Genomic DNA, 17,725 nt, shown 5'->3' on the forward strand with positions numbered 1-17,725 from the left:
TACTTGATCATGTGTTCCTTCTGTCTGCGAATCGTGTATACTGTACTTTGGGAGTTTAGTGGTCGTCCACTGAGTTCGTTGCATTGTCCAAAACGCTCTTGTTTTAAGCAGTCACACAAACTATACCATTGTGATCTCGAACCGGCAATCACATCTGTTCGTGGAGCAAGATTCTTTTCGCGGAAAGTTTGTTTTCCTGTAAAAATCTCGTGCCATAACTATAGCCTGAAACTCCATGTACGGGGTGATCATTTTTAAGTTTTACGGATTTTTTTGAAAATATATTCTAGTCCTTGAGCTGAATTATTCGGAGAGGCGGACATCATTTGCGCGCGAAATAGTAACACATATTCAACTAATTATAAAAAATCGCTAATTAACTGTTTAAACAAGTAATTTACCGAACATATTGCAATTTACAAATTTTAGCCTGTCAGTTTGCAAAGCCTATCCACTTGGAATGTATTTCCAAGATGACAGAGATATGCGCCATCAAACTCGCCGTAAAAATACTGTTGTTCCACTTAAGTTTTTGACAAAATGCTATTTTATGCATTGAAGCACAAAAGTATAATTGGAACACCCATGCATTTCATCCCGCGGAAATACGAAACTGGTGTAATGCTGGAAATTAATTTCAAGTAGATGCGTCTTGTAAACTCGCCGACTACAATTCGTAAATGGCAGTATGTGCTGTAAAGTAATTAAGAAGATAATTAGTGAATTTTAGTTAATTAGTTGAATGTGTTTCGATTTCTCGTGCTAGTAATGCCCGCCTCTCTGAATAATACAGCACAAGGACAAGAATTACGCTATCTGCGACAGGTGACTGTTAAATATTCTGTAAAACTTAAAAAAAAAAATGAACACGCTGCATATTGTAATGGCAAATTGTCGCGGTAGGCCTCTGTCCGCACGCCTCGCGCACGATGTACCCGTCTGCTGCGGAAAGTTTCCGTCGTTTCGCTACTTCCTCCTGTACGCCGCAGCACTGGCTGGCTGAGCGAGAGCCTACTCCTTCTGTCTTTTTTTTTTTTTTTTTCGTGTCTGTAAGCGTAAACGCGTGATTTCTTTCTTTCTTGTGGTCGCCGAAACGCCCTGCCTGCAAAGGTGTCGCCGAGTGCGCCTTCCGTTAAAGCGAGCGTACAATCTTCGTAAGGGGGGCTTTTACCTTCCATCGCACCCCCCCCTCCCACCAAGGTGCGTGGTGTCATATATTTATTTGCCTCGGCTTATCGTAACGCATTCACCGGTCGCGTTTGCTTTTCCCACGAGAGAGAAAGGTGTTTGTACAGGCCGCGGTGTGGGAGGAAGTTGCTTATTTGTGTCGCTTCAGCACCGTTACACATTCGTGTGAGACGACGGCGAGCTGTTTGCTCGCTTGCGGATTGGTCGCATGCCTGATTTGTACATCTCTGTGTGCGTGGGGTGGCATGTAGTATAACATGCCGTCATGCTCCGCTGCGTCCGGTTACGCAAGCGAGCAGCGGCAAGTAGGTTCTACATTCCTCTTTCTGTTCCGTACCAGATGTGTCGGTTCGGTAGTGTCTTTTTCTTTTGCCTAAAGCTCGACGCGCCGGCACGACCTGTGTTCGATCGTGGGGCGGCGAGCGCGCCGCGTTGACCCAACGCGGGAAGCAACAACAAGCAGCAGCAGTGGTTGGTTGCTGGCGGGGCGCATTTCATAAATCTCGGCGGCGTGCATCAACCCCCCTCCCCTCCCCTGCCGGTTGTCGGTGCACCGAGTGTGCCCTCGGGCGAGTTCCGATTGCCGAGGTCGACATCAGCGATGCGCTCGAGTCCCGGTCGCCGGGCGTCCTCTTCCCGCAGGAGGTTATTTGCATCCGCGTTTTGTGCCGCGTGTGTGTGTGCTCCGCTCGACGAGTTCGGTGCTGCTGCTGCGTGTCGTCATTAGGTTGGCCCGTAATCGACAGGGAATCGTTATTCGCGCCGCTTTCCCGATGCGCGCCGCAAATGAATGCCGCCTTTGTTCCTCCTTTTGTTTTCCTTATCTTTTTTTTTTCTTACCTTTAACCTTGACACCATCACCGTGGTGTGACGCCGTGTATGCGCACGTCCGCCAGTCCATCTTTCCGGCCCCGGGCTTTCACTCCGTTACGGGGGCTGTGTCCCGGTGTGCTACTCTGGACACAGTCGGATTCTTTCGTTTGAGTCGGTGAGCATGAGAGCGCTCGTCAAGCTAAGCAGGCCAGGCAGGATGGTGAACTTTGCGACGGTGATAGAGTAAACACTCCGGGGCACAGGCTGCTAATGTACCAATGGCTTTGAGACAGTCTGAGGGCACACGTGACTGTTCCCGTAGCCCAACGTTGGCTAGCCGCAGATGTCCCCTGTCTCTACATGGAACACTGGCTGCTTTAGAAATTGTGTTGCCTCCGTCCATTGTCTGTCCATTGTCTGCCGGGTGGAATGCGACATCTGGGATCTCCTTTTAACTCTGTATACTGCGGTCTGCATGCACACGAATTGACCTGTGCCCTTCAGTGAGCACACCAGGCATCAAGGACCGCACTAACAGTGGATTGTGCGGTGTCAGTGGTGTGATCGGAGTTCCTGACGATGAACGCCATGAAGATGCTCCTCTTGCGACGAATAGTGGCTCCACGCCACTGGCACTAGCCACACTGTTGGCATTAGCTACCTTGAAATGCGCCTGCCACTCGTGGATCTCGCTGTAGGATTCAGTACAGGCATATCGCTTCCTTTAACGTAACCATACTGATGCATTTTTTATTTACAATACCCGCCGCCACACACTCTTTGCTTTTGACCCGTCTACGCAATAGGGTGGAAGCTATTGTCTGCTTGGTTAGCGAGAACTTTGCTGCTGGCTGATGACAACGTTTTGGATACCTTGGCAGGAGATATCTGCGCTTGCAGAGAAGATCCGCACATTACTTGAATTCTTTTGCGGCACCGATGGATATAGAGTTACTGTATAAGGGGAGCATATACAATAAATTACCGGTAAAGTGTCACTCTAGCGGAGTCTTGCCTCTCTCTTTGTCCCGTGACGTTCCTCCGTGACGTTCTTACTCTCGCAAGCAAACCTTTTTTCTGTCGTCTTCCCCCAGTGTTGTTGTAGACTAGAGGAATCTGCCTCTGGCCGACTTCTTAAAGTAAGCTGTCGTGACATCTCTCTCTCTCTCTCTCTCTCTCTTTGGATTTTTTCGTTAAATAAAGGTCTGAACCTTCGCAAACCTCATGAAAAACACTAGCAAGCTACAGATCGCCCTAATTAATTTACTCTAATACTTGTTTTAGTATCGATACCCAGAAGGTGGGTGAGCCAGAACGTCACGATTCTGGCTCGCTCCGTCCCTCTGATCACTGTGGTTGCCACACCCAACGCAGTCAGACGCGTGCGCCGCGCTCTTTGTTTGTTGATTTTTTTTTTAATGGGCAACACCATCGTACCTAGCTTTATTGCTCGACGTCGGGAAATTTTGCTCCCCGTCGTGGCATCACGATTATCTCGATGACGCCAGGACCGGCAGTTCGAGACAACTTTACTATCTAAATTTACTTGAATACTACATTTGCCTGTTTATATAACTGTTTCCCAACCTTCAATTTTACTTGCGAGATAAGTGCGTCATAGTTGCTACAATTTTGAATGTATGTGTCAGTGGCCTCTCCCTTTCTTGGGACTCATACTACGAGTTCCGCGAGGCGCTGTCTGTCATAGATATCGTACAACTTCACGGTGTCTGTATTTGCTTGTTTCTCGCCTTCCGCGGTATATTAACGCGATGGCTTCGTCGTTAAGCATCGGCGTCTGGCGGAAATAATCATGCCGAACCACATCATCCCGAACCACCCGACCACACAGGCCCTCCACGTGGCGCAAGGCGTTAGCGAACAAAAATTGAATTCTCCAAGTGAAATTCGTCAGAAAAATCGTAAAGTACGACTTAACCACAACCTACAGGCGTGATAGCGTCGGATTGCAATTTGAATATACAAGAAGAAAGCCTGATAAGCAGCCAGGAATATTTAGATGCTATCGCGTTCCACTCTTAAAGGCGAAGCTTAAGCGTCCTCCGATTCTGATGGTGTTTCGCTGTACTTTGGTTCTAGGCAACATTGAGGAGAACGTTGAAACCGAGTCTTTCAAAATTTTGGACACGCGCGCGTCTCGGGGCAACAGCAAACAATTAATAAAATAATTTAAAAAAAAAGGTCCTAGGGCCTTCACATTTTGATATAAGACGGCTTAAATTGCTCCTGTAAAAATTCCTTCCTAGCAATGCATTTGTGCTTAAAAGTGAAGCCGACTTAAAGGGGATCAGTGTACGCTTGGTCTTTAATACCTTCTTTACACGGTCACCCTGAGCGACCATCGACCAGCTGGCTTTCCCACGATTTGTGTTGCAGTGAAGCCTATTCATAAAGAAAAATGTGATGCGAACAGAGCTCGATAATGCTATCGCGTTCCACTCCTTAAGCGTCCTCCAATTTTTATTAGGGTGTTCTCTGACATTAGCTCAGTGGCTTCGGCGTTCTGATGCTCAGAAGAAGGTCGCAGATTGAATTCCCGGCTGCGACGGCCTTATTCGGATGGGGGTTCGGTGCATATGCATGCCTGTACTGAGGTCTTATGCGCACGTTAAAGAACCCCAGGTGGTCGAAATAAGTCCGGAGTCCTCCGTTATGAGGCCTCTCTTACAGCTGCGGTGTTACATTGGGTCGTTAAACCCAATCAATCACGCGTGAGTGTGCCAGTTCGCGCCCAATGAGTGTAATGTATTGATTCACCGATGAGCCCAGCAAGGATTGATTTCTTCAAATAATTTTCGCTATTGTCTCCTGCTCCTCGTCGTCGAAGCTACACTGCGCTATCAAATATTTGCTCGCGCGTTCTGCCTCCCACTGCGAGTGTCAAGAGCTTCTCTAGCGATGATCCATTTTCCATTCGGCTGGAGTTTTTAAATTCCTGGCACGCGCTTGAGTCTGTGAACGCGATCATTTCGCCGTTAATTTCTGTAACGCGTTCAGGCACTGTGCTTCGCGGGTGCTGCGTGTTTTTATCAATGCGGCATTTCTGTGAGAAATACTAGTCGAAATTTGAACTACTGTATCCCTTTACGCTGCGGGTACCTCGGGAAGCGAAGCGAAGCGCTAGCGACGAGCATCGCGCGAGCCGTGTAGAATGAATAAAGTCGGAGAGAGAGAGAGAGAGAGAGAGGAAGGAAGGACGGAAAAAATTTAATGCGCGTGTAGTGGAAGGAACGCTGCCGTGTGCCGTGCGTTTGCGCAGCAGGCACTTTGCTACCGGTGCGGGTCGACGCCGCCGTCGAGATCTGTTGCTTGCCGGGCTGTGTCGTTTTCTTTTTTCCCCCTTTACCGCTTGTACTACGCGCAGTCTAACTTCCCCCACCATGCACTTTCACTTTCCTTGCTTTCCTGCATCTTCCTTTCTTTTTCTTTAGGTTTTTGTTTTGATTTTTCTTTCTTTTTTCCCTTGCCCCGCGAAACGTCGTTTCCACGTACCTCGCGCCGTGACGAGCCTTGGTGGTGGCGAGATGTCTTTTTCTTCTCACTTCGTGCAGCGCCGGGTGCCCGCTTTTCTTTTTTCTCCGTCGCTGTCAGATACGTCCTGTAGCAGTCGTCGCAATGACTGTTTCCCGCTCTGGAGCACCGAGTTGGTGTGAAGTCGAGAGCGTCGCGATGCGCTGCTTTGTCCAGCTGCCTTCTTGAAGTGATGGTTTGGTTTATTGACCCGACGCTGGCGTAATGCGAAAACGCGCTCGTGTACTTGTCGGGTACAACTTAAGTCTGCAGTGAAGCCTCGCCCACGCCCTCATAACCGCCAGTCACTGTCCCTCCGCGAGGCTGCAAATAGTTCGTACGTCAAACTTTCCCTGTTACCTAAATAAGGCGGTAACCACAAAAATAAAATTCATCATCATCATCATCATCATCATCCTATATTTATGTCCACTGCAGGACGAAGGCCTCTCCCTGCGATCTCCAATTATCCCTGTCTTGCGCTAGCGTATTCCAACTTGCGCCTGCGAATTTCCTAACCTCATCATCCCACCTGACTTTCTGCCGTCCTCGACTGCGCTTCCCTTCTCTTGGTATCCATTCTGTAACCCTAATGGTCCACCGATTATTCATCCTACGCATTACATGGCCTGCCCAGCTCCATTTCTTCCGCTTAATGTCAACTAGAATATCGTCTACCCCCGTTTGTTCTCTGATCCACACCGCTCTCTTCCTGTCTCTTAACGTTACTCCTACGATTTTTCGTTCCATTGCTCTTTGTGCGGTCCTTAACTTGTTCTCGAGCTTCTTTGTTAACCTCCAAGTTTCTGCCCCGTATGTTAGCACCGGTAGAATGCAATGATTGTACACTTTTCTTTTCAACGACAGTGGTAAGCTCCCAGTCAGGATTTGGCAATGCCTGCCGTATGCACTCCAACCTAATTTTATTCTTCTGTAAATTTCTTTCTCATGATCAGGGTCCCCTGTGAGTAATTGACCTAGATAAACATATTCCTTTACAGACTCTAGAGGCTGACTGGCGATCCTGAATTCTTGTTCCCTTGCCAGGCTATTGAACATTATGTTTGTCTTCTGCATATTCATCTTCAACCCAATTCTTGCACTTACTCGATGAAGGTCCTCAATCATTTGTTGTAATTCCTCTCCATTGTTGCTCAATAGGACAATGTCATCTGCAAACCGAAGGTTGCTGAGATATTCGCCGTCGATCCTCACTCCTAATCCTTCCCAGTCTAAGAGCTTGAATACTTCTTCTAAGCATGCAGTGAATAGCATTGGAGAGATTGTGTCTCCTTGCCTGACCCCTTTCTTGATAGGTATCTTTCTACTTTTCTTGTGGAGAACCAAGGTAGCTGTGGAATCCTTGTAGATATTTGCTAAGATATTCACGTATGCCTCCTCTACTCCTTGATTACGCAATGCCTCTATGACTGCTGGTATCTCTACTGAATCGAATGCCTTTTCATAATCTATGAAAGCCATATAGAGAGGTTGATTGTACTCCGCAGATTTCTCAATTACCTGATTGATGGCATGGATATGGTCCATCGTAGAATATCCCTTCCTGAAACCAGCCTGTTCTCTTGGTTGACTGAAGTCAAGTGTTGTCCTGATTCTATTGGAAATTATTTTGGTGAATATTTTATACAATACTGAAAGCAAGCTAATGGGTCTGTAATTCTTCAATTCTTTAACGTCTCCCTTCTTATGGATAAGTATAATGTTGGCGTTCTTCCAGCTCTCTGGTACACTTGAAGTTGTGAGGCATTGCGTATAAAGGGCCGCAAGCTTTTCAAGCATGATATCTCCTCCATCTTTGATTAAATCTACTTTTATTCCATCTTCTCCAGGCGCTTATATAAAATTATAAGCGCGCAATTTTATACGTTTTCACTCGTCTATTATAGTGGAACGTACAAGTACGACGCCAGTTTAGAAAAGGTCGTATGACGATAATTTTGTTTGCTTCTGTGATTGGCTGGCGGAGTAACACAACCCCGCGCGGTCCGTGTGCCTTTGTTGCCAACTGCTGTTTTTTAGGTTTATAACGAACCCCACGTGGTTAACGAACCCCACGCGGTCAGAATTAATCCAGAGCCCTCCATGTTGGCGTCTCTCATAGATGCTTTGGAACGTTAAACCCGATGAATTAATTAATATTGGTTGCTTAGGCACATCGCAAGCTCACGCACAGACCGTTGTAGTTGATAAGCGGCATTTGGGTGGCAGCCAGTCGAACGAATCAAACGGGTGTGTTATAAACAGTTGCAGATCGACATTTTTGTTTTTAGAACACCCATCGTAGTGGCGTAGAGGCTATGGCGCTGCGCTGCAAAGCCCAAGGGGGCGGGATCAAATCCCGGCCGCGGCGGTCACCTTTCGACTGTGGTGAAATGCAAGAAAGCCCGTGTATTTGGTGCGCGTTAAAGGGACACTAAAGGTAATAAGTCAAGCTGAAATGTTATATTGATGCTCGAGAACGTCTATGACGTCAGTGTTATCACGAGCAAAGTTTTAGTAATAAGGAAATTGAGGTAAATGCAGGCAGGACACGATTCGCGACTCGCCCGCGACATTCAAGTACTAGTCCGATGACGTAGGCACTCCTCATTAAAATTGATACTAATACTCAACCTCTCCAATTAAAAAAAAAGATAATTGCATTGTATTATAAGATGGAAGAAAATGCTACTTGTTCAACAGTTTTATTCGATGTTTAGAAATAGAATTCCTTCACGTTACCTTTGACAAGGACGCGGCCGGTTTCGTTTTCGCTCGACTCTGCGTAGCCCGCCCGCCTTTCGCGTATCAGTAGTTTCATGACGGTTTAGTGCTGCGCAGGTTTTGCTAACTCGCGAAACTCACACAAATCGCAAGTAGCAGAGAACTGCACCTCCATGTGATGTCGCGGGATGCCCGAACTATACCCGAACGGCCCACGCCACTTGTCCGGAAGCTACAGCAGCGGCGAATCCTACGCTCGAGCTTCAGTGTTCTAGTACGCTGTACTCGAGCCATCTGTATTGGCTCGGTTTCCCCCATGGCTACACAAGGTAGATATACCTGGTAGCGAAGCTTCCATAGAAGCCCATACGTTCAAAACATGGTTGCTTACCCGCGGTTCATGGGGCTTAGCGCCATCTATGTGTGGAGGGAACACTTCCGGCGGAAGAAAAAATAATTTGACGTCATATCCGTCAAAAACAGAAGTGACGTCATTTTGTTTTCATAGGCGCGAAATTTGTTTTTGGAGGCCTGCCATTAGAGATGTATATTAAAATGCCCCGCCATTCGACTTCATGGGCGTTCCGACTTTTCAGCGCGAAAAGCGATGCCGGAAAAGATCAGCCGTACGGGTGCCGAAATTGCGTCGCTGCACAGAACATACTTTCTTTGGAGGCCGACGAACACTTTGGGCGTAGATTGCGTAGACTGCTCGTCCTTTCGTCGGACGCCAAGCCCGTCGGCCAGCGCTGTTGCACGAAAACAACTAAACAAGTATCTGACGGTCGCTACGATTACTTTTGACTGCACAGGTTAAGAAACAATAAAACTACCCGCGTCACCTAATTCAGACAAACGTCGACATGCAATACAACATATGTGAGGGGGGCGTATTGTAACAGGTGAACTTTACGAGCGCGCCTTTCCACGCACTCCAAGAGTTGCATGGCATTGCAAGTGATAGCGGCGTCAACGCCCACCACTATCGATGGGAGCTCTCACGGTGGGCCCTGAAAAAAGGTATATATTGATAATGATCTAGTAAAACACAGTTGTATCTTTTCTCGCCATGCATATATAAAATGTATTAGGAATTTTATTTTCGTTGAATGAATCTAACTGCGTCTCGCTGTAATTTAAAAACGATTTTTTTGCCTAGTGTTTATTCCCCCCAAACATAGTCGCGCTTCAATCTCTGCTCCCATAATCACCCTTGCTGATGTCGGTGACAATTGGTTCTGAACCGCTTTTCGCCCGAAGCTTCGCGACCTATGTGGATCGACCTTGGGCTACACTCTAAAAACAGTTGCACCCTTTGGGGCGTATTTTTGCCACAATAATCGTCATCTGACTTGCGTGGCTTTCCTTTCTTTAACGCTGTGCGCCCGGCACTTCTCGGTCACGAACGACAAGAGCGTTATCAGCGTGACACAGCGTTCTCGACAGGAAAGTAGCAAGTGCAAAGTTTTCAAGATAGGAAACGCAAGCAAGACGGATGACGATTATTGTTGTGGGGCAAAAATGCACCCCAAAGGGTGCAACTGTATTTAGAGTGTACGTGCCTGCGTATTGGTCAAAATACCGTAGCGCCATCTGTCGGGCGCCGTTTTACTCACCGACGGCAGTAAAGGGCGGTGATAGCGTATGCAACGCCACCACTCCCCCACTGGGGGCGGGCGATTTGAATTGCACTAAAGGTATGCGGACCCTTCAGACGCGATTTTCTCTTAAACTAAGTCGTTTCTTTGTACGGAACAAGTGCTGCGGGGTTTATGGAATGACATTTTAACACCCCATATTAACTTAATATTGTTACGGAGAAAGATAGGTTTTGACGCATGTGTGCAGGAATAACCAAGAGCAGTTCAGGACCGTCAGGGTGCATGCCTTTAGTGTCCTTCTAAAGAAACCCAGGGGTCAAAATTAATGCGGAGTCCGGCACTTTTTGAACATAGTAAAAAAAAAAAGAAAAAAGAACCCGTTGCCAATTTGTTAACGAGGCTCCTGTCAACATATGAGCCAAATATTATTGCGCTGCATGCTGCAGGGAATTTACAATCTCATGTAAATGTCATCATAGAAAGCTGATCGAAACCACTTGGCAGACTAACGCTACTTCCCGATTCCGTGATTGCGAGAACATTCTCAGTTAAAATCATTTCATCTTTGCACTGTGCAATAGATGTGTCTGCTGCGTGTGGCCTCCGAGATGGCAGTGACATGCTGCATAGCCTAGTGTATCGCAACTGCCACGAGGTGCCATGATGAGCCCTTTCGCCACCGTGACACTCAACTTTTGTCCGGGGCTTTGCCCTCTTGGTTTCTCAGCTGTGTAGCTTCCAGTATGCTGGTGGAGACGAAAAGAGAGACCACCAGGTATCGGTGCGGAAAGTCCACTTATACTTTAAGGATTCGAAAAATTTTTGCCCCATGAGATTCGTGGGATGATGGAATTTAATAGTAATGATTAGTTAAAAAAGTGTTTAAGGGCCCCGTTAAATGATAGTTTCCCCTGTATAATGCGACCAAAATAAATGTAGTGGTAAGATTTACAATTGGCTTCTAAGTTTTCAGATGAATAATTTATCTGTATTAAAACTAGGTTAGAAAGCTAAGTAGGGGCTGTTACTCCCTATATGCTGTGCTGTACTGCATCATATGAACATAGCAGTGGGGAAGAGAGGACGACTCCAAGAGAAATCAAAGCATGAAACCAAAAGTTAAGGTTACACTCCACACACAGCTCCCATCTTCAGCAGTTAATGCCTTTGCATTTCTAACACAGTATGGCCTTCCTTCTTATGGTGGTCACGTCTTGCACTACATTTCTTTCCTCGTTGGTACCTGTCCTTATCACTAATAGTTTGCAGCCTACATTGGCAATGATTATGAGGGCAGGCCTAAGCGATGGCTATTCTCTTGTGAACCACCGTCCTGTTCTCAAGGTCGTTTCCTTGAGTGCACTGGTGATAGTTGACTGCTGATGTATTGAACACAGGATTATATTAGTGCAGCTTGTAATTGAGCATGTACCTTCTTATTCTAGCATTTCTCAAATGACCTTCTTGATTGTCTGTAGTTGTACTATGGTACTGCTTGCTTCCTTATTGCATGTACTTTGCTATTCTAGAGTGGCCTGTTCTAAGAGGATTCACAGGCTAGCAAGGAACTCTGACAGAAGATATAAAATGTTTTTTTTGCGCTCTCTGGCAAGCTTTAGCAGAACTATTCTTGCAACCACTGAGATGTGTGCAGCTTATAATTTGAATGACACCTACAAACGAGAGGTTGTTGCACTCTTTAAATGAATGATGCTCTTACCGGTGGCTAAATTACTTTCTTGTAACCTCTGCACATATGGCTCATTAAGGCTTTGTTAAAAGAAGTTGATGCTTACTGGGACATTAAGTTACAGGTTCCTGTCACGTACCTGTATTTTGTCCTTGAAATATTTTTGACCTAAAGAACTGCTGACTGCATCTGTAATAGATGATCATTCCTTCTACTCTTTTCTTAGCTTAGATGCATTCCTTTCATTCTGTGAAACTCTATTGTTGACATGCTGTCATTCACTGATGGCTAGGTGCAACTAAGGAAAGCTTGTAAGGTCAGTTCTGTTGTGAAGATGCACTGGACAAATTGGAAGGAGACAGGATAAGGCTCACTCGTAATTTTAATGCACCAGTTAACACTTCTCTCATACAGAAGATGAAAGCCTGAGACTTTGGAGCAACGTCTTCACTGTTGTCCGAGCTAGTCATCACTATTTCTCAAGTAGGCAGCATTGCTTATCCCCACCAGTGTTGTTACACCTGGCTTTGCACCTTGGCTGCAAGCCATGCCAAAAGTGATAATATTTAATTTGATCGGCTAATTTGAAGCCATCTTGCGCTAGAAGTGGACTAGAATGTACAGCCTCCCGCATCTTTAGCTATATCGCACGAGAACACTATAATGTGGGCATACGTCGTCCTGAAGGGAACATCGCATTAGACGACTTTTGCACAGGAGAGTGCTTAGTGCACTTGAGAGTACTTCTGCCGGTCTCGCTGATTATTGCCGCTTAAAAGCGCTCAAATGACGCGTGATAGGTGCTCGTGCTATATAGCTAAAAATGCGGGAGGCTGTACACACTATCAAAAGCTTTGTATGCATTCCAGGAAAAACAAATTACAGCAGAACTATCTCGCGATGACTGTTGATGGTAATGCAGTTAGCATTGCTGACACACCATATTTCTGAAGTCATGTTTATTTAACATCTGGATTGGTCATTCTGAGACTAATGTTGGTTCTGCTATATCTGACTTACTCCAGCGTCATCCCACTTTGCTATGGTACTTGCAATGCTCATAGGCGACTTTGGCAAGCGTGATAACGATGACTTCATGATGCCGATGGAGTGGTGATGATGAAATGAGGAAGAAGAAATTACTTTGATAGAACGACAAAGGCAGTATGACAACAACGGCATCACGACAATGAGATGACGATTCTTTATTGATGATGATGATGATGGTATAATGGCGACACCGTGACGGCAACAACGTAAGGACAACGGGATGATGAAGAGTCATCATCATCATCAATCTATATTTATGTCCAGAGCAGGACGAAGGCCTCTCCCTGCGATCCAATTACCCCTGTCTTGCGCTAGCTGATTCCAACTTGTGCATGCAAATTTCCTAACTTCATCACCCCACCTAGTTTTCTGCCGTCCTCAACTGCGCTTCCCTTCTCTTGGTATTCATTCTGTAACTCTAATAGTCCACCGGTTATCCATCCTATGCATTACATGGCCTGCCCAGCTCCATTTTTTTCTCTTAATGTCAACTAGAATATCGACTATCCCCGTTTGCTCTCTGATCCACAGCGCTCTCTTCCTGTCTCTTAACGTTAGGCCTAACATTTTTCGTTCCATCGCCCTTTGCGCGGTCCTTAACGTGTTCTCGAGCTTCTTTGTTAACCTCCAAGTTTATGCCCCATATGTTAGCACTGGTAGAATGACGAAGAGTGTGCGACAACAAATGGATGATAGAACTGGAATGACGACGATGACATGAACACGATGGCATGACGACGACGGTATGACAACAAATGCATGGTAGTGACTCTCCGACGACGATGGCATGACGACGATGGCATATTACAATTGAATGATGACAGCATGATTATGATAGAATGATGAATAAGGAATGACGCCGATGGATTGACAAAGGAGGTATGATGGCGACAGCAGGAAGACAATGAGATGATGACATTACTGAAGTAATGGTGATGGTAAAATGACAGCATGACGGTGAGGGCATCACGACAATGGTATCACAACGACTGTTTGATCATAATGGCGTGACGGCAGTATGACAAGGGTCAGGTGTTGAAGTTAGAATGACTACAATGGAGCAACCGCGGCGGCGTCACAACGGCGGTATGACAACGAATGCACGACGACAATGGAATTAAGATAAGTGTATTTTGACAATGGCGGGCGATGGCTGTACCATAAAGCTTTTATGACGACGGCGGCATGATGAGAGGCGCATGATGAAGCTGGAGTGATGCTGATAACACAACTACGATACGGCATCGGATGCGAGATAGCGACTGTCTTTTTTTTTTTTGACGACCACGCAATGACGACAATGGCATGACAACAGCAGCATAATCACGATTGTATGACAAGTCTCATTATGATAAAATGACAAAGGCAGTATGATGATGTCTGTGGGACGGTGATGGCATAACGACGACGGCATGATGACAGTCGGATGAAGTTATAATGATGCTGATGAAATGACCGCAATGGCATTACGACGATGGCATGACAGCGATATGACGACATATCGCTGTATGACAGCCTGTATGACGACGATGGTGTGACGACGACAGCATGAAGAGTCGGATGACGAAGCTGGAGTGTGAGTGAAACGACCACGACATCATCACGACGAGGGTGTGACAACAAATGCATGATGATTTTATGACAAATGTATAGCGATGTTGTCATGATGGTGACGGCATCAAGAGCCGGATGGCAAAGGTATAAGGACGACGATGCAACGACCATGAGTCATCACAACCACAATCCGTTCGATGATGACGATGACTGCATGACGAGATTCAAATCGCAAACCATGACGGCATCATGACCACAAGTGCATACGTAGTGGCCCAAGCTGGTAGACAACTTTGGCCACTGTGTCAGCTTAAGAGGTTAGATAGATAGATAAATGGGCTGAAAACGGCTGAAGTAGGCAAAGACTGCTATTCACCTTAAAAAGATGTTGGTGGTATCCTTGGGATGTCTTGTAAAATATATTTGAAATGAAAAGTGTGATGCATGACAAAATGCTGCCATTTAGCAATGTTTCATAAAAGATTTAGGTCTCCGTGGCTTACTTCACATCCGATAGATGGCTCCCCATCCCAATTGCTAGCTTTATAGATGACCAGGCAACATGTTATGTTTTCTCAGAGCTGGCCTTGACATTATCTTGGTGGCACGCACTCTGGAAGAGGTTACTTTCCATGGACAGCCGTCTGTTATCATTGTAGGCTGCTTTACGGCTTGCAGGTTATGGAGCACATGGGCTATATGATGCATTAATATTTGTTTTGTGCAGAGGTTTGCCTTCCAAGTTCCTTCAAGGTTTCCTTTGGTATCTTTCCATTGCAAGCTCTATGGCTTTTTGCATCGGTTCTTTAACTGACTGCATAAGTCAAACATTACTGTAACACATCCTTGGGATTTCCACTTTCACCAGTGTGCATGAGATTGATGCACATCACCGCAATGACATTGAAGTTTGTTGTCAAGGGGCATTAGGATACTTAGATGCAGATATTGCTGCAGCATGTTTAATTGGCTAAATGGATGTAACACGGTACTTTCCAAGCAATCAACCTAATACTTTTTCTTGATGTTTGACTTCATGTGTTTGACTCCACTGTTTTCACTGGACTAAAGCTGAAGGAACGTGCATTCACTGACTGCTAGTACTTTAGATAGTGCCAATAAAATAACATTGCTACACAGTTAAACAAAATGAGTTTGGAGATGCTTCGTACAAGGTCACAAGCAGCTACTGGCCGTACCCATGGCTACAGGCAGCACAAAACAGACAGGAAGACAAGGGTATTTTGGTTTGTTTTGCGCTCAATGTAGCCGAGAGCATGTACGAACTAGCATAATTTGCAGTATTTACTGGCAGTGTGTTTCTTAGCATGTATTATTTTCTTCATGCACTTTAACACACTGCTTATATAAAAATTGTATTAGATCTGCTTTCTTCATTTGGCTTCTTTTTGGGGGGCTTGGGTCTTTCTTTGCAAAGTAAAGGATGTTAGAGGTCATAGTGCTGTAAAAAAAAAAAAAAAAAAAATTGGACTTGTGAATTTTCTTTTTTTTTGTTGCTGGTCAACCTCTACAAAGCAATTAAATGCTTTGGCTTTCTAATAATCAACAATAATCTGTTATTTGCTTTTATCCATTTATCTTTTATTCGTGTATCTTTTATTTCTCTTATTCCCTTCCTTTAAAAGAGGCAGCTTGCTTGTAAGGCAAACTGGTGAAACTCGTCGTGCGCGTGGACACACCAGCTGTGCCATGCAGAATTGTTTGTCTAGGGACAGCATCCATGCAACTGCGCAGCTGGTTTTTGTAAGAGTTTTCTTTAGGTCACAGGTGTGGGTTCTGCTTATTAGCTTCAGACGTGCTTACACTTGGGAGCAGAAGGTGAAAGTGTGAGAGAACACAGAGAATTAGTGGGGTGGGTTGAGGGGGCAGGGAGGAAGCTGCCTGAACAGAGAGCCGTAACACCTGTGTGGCAGATCTGTCAGTAGCAAGCGACAGGCTAGAAGGGAGAGAGAGGAGCGAAGAGAGGGGTCAGAATGAAAACATAGAAACACAGTGACAGCTCGTTGGAAACCAGCCAAGAACAGATGTTATGGCACGAGTGTGTTATGGGCTGTGGAGTAGTGGTTTGTGTGGGGTTTATTTTTTGTGAATGGTTAGCAACCGGCCATGGAAAAACGTGTGGTCAAAAAGTAAGGTTTTTGTTTATTTTTTTGCCAAATAGCTTTACATGCAGCTCGTATGTTAAGCACTCGGAGGACTAGAGATCTGTTGCATTCTTGTACACCACTGCCTGACTAATACTGAACATATAGAAGTATGCAGGATTCCTCTTTATTTCTTCTTTTGTCTATTGTTACAGTATGTTTTTGTCAATAGGTTCATTTGGCACTTGTTAAAGCTTTTCTAGACCACCCTTCGCTGTCATTCATTTTCTTTTTTTTTTTTAACCTGACAAAGGGTGCTGTTTTTACCATATGGTGCACTTGTTTGTGCAAGGGGTTCGAGTGTGTTCTTATCATGCTTAGCAAATTATTGTCCTCTTGAATAAATGTTTGGTTGCAACAGATAATGACTTGTTTCCTAATACATGCTAGTGGTGCCCTTTCAAGTCTGTTGCTGTGCTTTGTCTGGGGCATATATTTGATAACAGCTACATTGGCAATGTTCATACGACTTCAATTATTCAAGTGTGTTAACTAGTGATGCATGAAGTCATCTGACAGGACAGCGATCATTGAAACAGAGAAAGGCATAAGAAAATCTTTCATTGTAAGCTGACATAGGTTTGTGTTCTTGGAAAGATTGGTGGCTAAAAAAAAAAACATTGAAGTTGAGTTGGTCGGATTCTTCTAACACTGGCGTTCGGCTCTGCTTTATGACAGCCTGGTTATATTGACACGTGTACTTGTTTATCTTTCTCGGGTGACTGCGTTTCACCGCTTAACAAATGTTATCGCTCAGTGCAAATGCGCCTGCATGTATCGGAAGTTTCTTGAATGTTATCGATTGTTCTATCCACTGTCTGTTGTCGCCAAACCTTGTGTAATCCGAGTGCATGTATGCACGACGCGAATTGTGTAGCACTTTTTGGAAGACACGCGGGTACCAGCGGTTACTGTGGAACCTTCGATGACTCCTGTGTAAAAGCCGATGCACTTCACCCGCAGATCAGATTTTTGCCAATGGCCGACTGTGTTCACCGCTATCGTTGTGCTTTGAGTGTAGCCTATTTTTCTGGGCACAGGTTCGCCCAATAAACAGTTTCACCATTCAGTTTTGCTACTGTATTCTTGACTGTCACTACAACGTGACAATATGGACTCTTTTGGGATGCGATGCAGGCAGCATTGCTGAGTGTTCTCTGGTGAAAAACATAACGCCCACCAACAATTAAAGCACTATAATATTCCAGTGCTTTTTTTTTTGTTTAAATCCTTGTGGCATGTTTTAAGTACTTTAAATCCCATAATCAGTGCTCCACTTCAAATTAATGTGGCATTGATCTCTGTGCTGGGTAAAGTGACCAAGTTATCAACAGTGGTCAAACAAGGGATGTTGCTGGAGCCAACATTTCAACAAGGCGACTTGTTCAAGAACTGTTGATTGATAAGAA

At 45.3% G+C, this 17,725-nt stretch overlaps 1 protein-coding gene across 1 annotated transcript in view; it reads left to right on the forward strand.

Annotated features, from left to right (window-relative positions):
* Window positions 1-17,725, forward strand: part of LOC119442861 (uncharacterized) — a 106,330-nt gene that overhangs the window by 47,618 nt on the left and 40,987 nt on the right.

Source organism: Dermacentor silvarum, chromosome 2, assembly GCF_013339745.2.
Source record: "Dermacentor silvarum isolate Dsil-2018 chromosome 2, BIME_Dsil_1.4, whole genome shotgun sequence".
Lineage (NCBI taxonomy): Eukaryota > Metazoa > Arthropoda > Arachnida > Ixodida > Ixodidae > Dermacentor > Dermacentor silvarum.